Raw genomic sequence first — 5990 nt, 5'->3', positions numbered from 1 at the left:
GACCGGTCTGTCGGGATTGTTCTTTCTAGCGGTACAACCAGGGCGCAGGAACGCAGACACAGACAGCGCCGTCTACCTACAGTCCTTTAAAAACACTCCTTGAACATAGGCAACTGGGAGCATCTCACACTAACAGGCTGGAGGAACTGAGTCTCTTTAGTCTGAAGGGAGTTACGATAGTAAAATAGTTCCTTCAACTGACTAGCTGAAGGAACTGAGTCTCTTTAGTCTGACGGTAGTGTCCCACACTGACAGGCTGAAGGAACTGAGTCTGTTTAGTCAGAAGGGAGTGTCCCACACCGACAGGCTGAAGGAACTGAATCTCTTTAGTCTGAAAGGAGGGTCCCACACTGACAGGCTGAAGGAATTGATTTAATGTACCACAATATCTTTGGACTATGGAAGGAAACCTGAGCACCCAGAGGAAAACAGCAGACAAACTGACCAACTCCACAGAGGTAGGATCCCAGGAACTGAAGAGTTCCGTGGGCCCCAGAACAGTGACAGCTGAATTGGTTCTTGTAACTTTGTCACCCTGTTCTGCCTTCTTCTGACCCTGTAGCCTGATCTGGCCAGATCTCAGGAACTCAGCAGGGCTCAGCAGGGCTGGGAGCCGTGATTCCTGAGATGTTGGACATTCAAGTAAAACCGGGTTCTTGGCACAAGGGGTACGCTAGTAGGTGTCTCTCATCCTTCTGCACCAGAATTTCCAAAATAAGAAAGGAGGAAAGATTTCAGGTATGATAACTGAGGACACGTGATGTAGGAGGTGCAGTCCTTTGGATGAACTTCAACCAGGGAAGCAGTTTCTCTCTCTTCTCCCTGATCTGCTGTGCAGTGGGGTTACCACTGATATTAGTAAGTATAGGGGTGACACTAGCTGGTGTGGAGGTGACATTAACCAGTCCTATAATGACATTAGCAGGTGCAGAGGTGATACTAGCAGGTGTGGAGGTGACATTAGCCAGTCCTGTGGTGACGTCAACAGCAGTGGTGGGAGCCTACGTTGTGATTGTATGACCTGCATTTGGGATGAAAAAGAATGTTCTGGTTCACAGCTGAATAGAAATAAAAGAATCAATATGTGTTCAGCCCTGGTGAAAAGATTTAAAGCACATCCTCCTTTTTGTGCACAGAAACATCTGTGCTGGTTATACTTATTCATAACTGGTTTGTATGGGTTGCTAGAACACCATCACTACTATTTAAACACAAGTCGGTGTTGAAACCAGAATCTATTCATTTAGCTGAAGCCAACTACACTAACAAGCTAACTACAAGAGAAAAGTTATGCTTCACTGAGGCATCTAGCGCTCTGGTAGCTAAGAACAGTGCCCCCCTCCTGTCACCTGTCCTTACTGGGGAGATCCCTTCTGTACACAGTATAATTAAACTGGACTAACCTCGGAGCTGGATGGATCCGGGGATCAGAGGGAAAGTGAAGGAGTTGTCGGCCTGAGCTGTCTGCAGTGTGCTGATGACAGCGCCGACACTGGGGACTACACTTCTGCTGTCGAACCCAAGGTCCAAGTCCACAATGACCGTTTCGGAGCAATGCACAGAGGAACGGGAATGGGGGTGAGCCGGATGGGTGAGGAACGGGATCGGGAATATCCAGGATCCTCTCCGCAGAGCCCTTAACATTAACAGATGTAGGGGTGATATTAACAGATGTGGAGGTGACATTAATCGGTGTGGTGGTGACACTACCAGATGTGGAGATGACATCAGTATGTGAGGAGCTGACATATGCAGGTGTTGTTGTGACACTAAGAGAGGTGGAAAGGACATGAGCTGGTGTGGTGTTGCTATCAAGAATTATATTTGGAGCTGTGATCACTTGACCTGTATTTGGGATAAGAGAAATAAGACTGTGTCATGGTTCAATTTAAGGCACAGTCCCAAAATCAACAAACTTTAAAGAACTTAAACACTGTATATACATGTGTAGACTCAAAGAGAAAATGTCAAGCAGAGCAGTTCTGCATGCTCCTGTCATGTCACGATGGCCTTGTTTCATCATCGAATCTATGTCATATTTTCTGTGCCAAGATCAGGATGAAAATGGGTTGAGGCAGGATCAGAGAGAATCCAGCTCTTGACCAGGCATGGTTGTTTAACTGAAGAACCCAGTGACACCTGTCAATCGGAAGAGCTGCTTTGGATTCCTTTTAAACCCATTTGTTTCTGTCGTGAGACCAATGGTTTTTCTCTGTTTACTAGAGCTATTCTTAAGTCCAGACTAACATTGCTGCAATTGCCATTGATCCATAATTAGATAAGAAAACAGAATACAGCATCTAGTTCAGGCTAGATGGACCAAAATGCCACTTCTGATTCTAATTGTCTGTTCTCTCTTCTCTCGGAACAAACACCTGTGATATTTTCTGTGCTCTGCTGATAAGTGAATACAGAGTCTTGTGTGGTGCTACAGGTGTTCATCCATTTGTAAAAATGGGAGCTGCCAGGCAAAATAATACACAAAATGAGCAACACACCATATCATGGCTAAATGTTTTTTTTTTCCCAATTAGAAAGTACCACATAAAGATGATAATATATGATTGCAGTTTGCATTTACCTTTGTGTCTCATCATTTAACTTTGTCGCTTCTCACTGTTTTCTGCTATTACACAAACTTTGGTAAGCTTGTTTTCACATCTGTGATACATGGAAATGATCTGCTTGTAGGGACTCACCTGACAGGAGCAGAAGGAGCAGCACAATGTTCTTTCCCATTCTTCCAGCTCAGGGTCGACAGACCACCTGGCGCAGCAATGAACAGCTCATCAAGCCCCTTTCATCTGATAAAGTGCCTGTACCACAGTGTGCTGCAGGGTCTGACACAAACTTTACACCGTACTGTAAGTCATATCACAGTCCCAGACTAAACATCTTGAACAAGATCACTCTCTATCCATCCATCTGTTACCTAAGTGCTTTAACCAGTACAGACTGCAGGGGAGTCAGAGCCTATCCTGGCAAGCAACAGGCAAGGCAGGGTACACCCTGGATGGGACGCCAGTTAATCGCAGGAGGGTAAGATCCTAATCTCGCCTACTTCTGCTCTCCTACGTATGTAAATACCGTAGATCTCTCACCTCCTGGACTCTTTTGTACCCTTCCTGCTCCCCCATCTTCACCCTCACAGCTGCTCCCTAGCTCATTCCCTGACTGGCTGGAGGAACCAGGTAAGAATCTACCCTCTGTTGGACTGACAGCAGCCCTCCAGAGAGGCACGAGAGAACAATCAAAATAACAACGACATTCCTTAATGAACCATGGAATAAGGAAACATAACGCCAGCTGGAGCTGTGCAGGCAATTTCATTTAAATGCCGGCCATATACATAGTACTTTGAAAAAGTCTGATCAGTTCACCAATCCCTTGTTCGAACCTGTGTACTTTACAGCCCTGTAAGCCCTGTCTGCAGCCTGGCCAGTGATGGAGGGAGGCTGGAGAGAGGTGATGATTGATCCTTTGTGATACAGCCTGAGAAGAAAGATATTGTTGCATGCGAGCAACAGGAGCCTTACAGGTCATGAAAACGTTACTCTGACCAGAGCACTCTCCTTGCACAGAGAATTTAGACTGCCCAGATTCAAGTGCAGTAGAACTAAATTGTCCTTTATTCCCACGGCTTTACTCCCACCACCATAATTTGGACAACTGCTGCTGGAAGTCAAGTGTGTAGGAACACAGGGCAGTTCAGCACATTTATGAAGTTTAATCAGATGGCCAGCTGGAGAGCAGAATAATCTCATTGTCTCTCTGCTCTGAAATCCAGTCATTCTAGAGGGCTTGTGAGAATCCAAGCACAACCTTGGCCAACTCTTGTGTTCACGGAAACATCAAGACAAGTATGTTTAAGCACATACTCGAACACAGGATGGAAAAGGTCACACACACTACAGGAATATGTTAAAATGCAGAATACATTTTGAGAGAGAAGTTCAAGTAGGGAGCTGCGTCAGCATGCGTAGGCTGCAAAGGAACAAGTGAAGGTTTATTCCATGCTGAAAAGAAAGGTGTCACACAGCCAAAACGTTGTGTCTCTTTTCTCTTCAGCATGGAATAAACCTTTACTTGCACATCTTGTGATGTCCCACTTTCCCCAGCGCATCACAAAGTCTTTCAATGAGCCCGATTTATTGCTGCCAGCGTCAAACACTAGGCCTGGTGCCCTCTGTCTTCTCTGAGCTCTACAAGCAAGCCTTTGATTTCTGCAGTTTTCTGTCATCTGCTTCTTACTTGCTCCTTTGCAGCCTGCGCATGCTGACGCAGCTCCCCACCTGAATCATTTCTAATGAACACTGTAATGATGATTACTTTGAAACTCTGTCATTTGCCATGATTGTAATTTGTCATTCTGTGGCGAATCCTTTTTGAAAATTGCATTCGGCATGTTGATGCCGAGCGATGTCTAGGAAAGATGTCTTAGGATGTTCTTCAAATAACATTCATGGCAAAAAGAGATATGTGAGAGCCATTACTCTGGGTTCTCTGTAGAAACTGCCGTATCGGTTGCAACCAACGGATCAATTAGTGAAAGACCAGATACTACCTAACAGGCTAAATGGACCATACGGAGTTTTGCAGCCACTCTTAAATTAATCTGAGGTCTCAAGAGCAAGTCTTCTATGTTTCTGAAACAGGTGAAAGTCCCAGTTCTTTGAAGTCTGTTGTTCTTGGTTGGTAGACCTCACTATAATTTCTCACCTGATACAACTCCACCTGGAACAGGAATATCTTTTCAGCTGGGTCAGTTATGTTTTTTACCCTTTTAAACAACTACATAAAACCAGAACAACCGGAGATGCATTCTTAACTGTGTAATATCATACAACACAATGAAATACTCACACTTGTACAATCATACATATATAGAACTCATTGTGGTCTTTATTCAAAAACAAGTGCACTTTTGTCTCTCTCACCTCAGGACAGGCATATATACATACAGGCTGCTGTGCAAAGTCTCAGGCTTCCTTTTCATATTATTTATACAGAAACAATTCTGTCCCAGACATCTGCTGAAACCTTAGCCATTTTGTTTAAGATCACAGTTAATCTGGACAGATCTGTATGTGTGAGCACAAGCCCTTAGCTGGCCATTCACTTATACAGAAATGATCAGGAACATGTGCAGACTGTTGAACAGGGCTCAGCGCGCCGAGCCGGTGACAGGAGTGATGTCACTCCCCTCTGAAGCCCGGACGGCGTGAAACTCTGCTGCAGCACAGGGCCGGTATTATGCCACAGTGGATCTTTCTGGCTGTAGAGTACTGCTGTGTGGCTCTGGGCTGGCTAGTCGTGTGTTGTGTAACCTTGTATTGTGTGGTCACTAGTGTTGTGAAGACTTGTGTTGTCACCGGTTTTGAGTAGACTGGGGTTGTGTTGTCTTGTCACTGGTTTCGAGTAGACTGATATGGTGTTGTCAGTGGTGTTGAGTAGACTTGTGCTGTCACTGATGGTGGAGAATTGTGTTGGGTTGTCACTGGTGTTGTGTTGTTACTGGTGTTGTCACCAGTGAAGTATACAACTGTGTTGTCACTGGTGTTGTTTAGAGTTGTCTAGCGGCAGAAGGAGTCATTGACTAGGGAGTGGTGCTGTGTGTGTTCAGAGCCTGTGGGTGCCCGGGTTCGAAGCCTGGCAGAGGAAGAGAGACCTGCAACTGTTACTTATGGGTCTGATTTCCTTTGAAGCTTATAGCACACATACAGGTTAAAAGACAATGGATTACAAGAGGACTTGACAGAATTGTTAAAAAACCAGAGAGGTACAGATTACAGTATTTAAATCCAAATGCCTGATTCAGGAAAAAAAGACGATAGCTTCTTGATACAAATGGAAATGAAGAGAAAGAACGTTTAGAACTGCAAAGTGCTTTTTTACACTTAGGGTTGGAGGAATCTGGAACAAGCGGCAAAGCTATGTTATTGAAGCTGATCCCATCACCTCTTTCAAAAAACAGCAAAAATAGATCTTAA

This window comes from Lepisosteus oculatus, chromosome 6 (genome assembly GCF_040954835.1).
Source record: "Lepisosteus oculatus isolate fLepOcu1 chromosome 6, fLepOcu1.hap2, whole genome shotgun sequence".
NCBI lineage: Eukaryota > Metazoa > Chordata > Actinopteri > Semionotiformes > Lepisosteidae > Lepisosteus > Lepisosteus oculatus.
Note: the sequence above shows the minus strand (reverse complement) of the source record.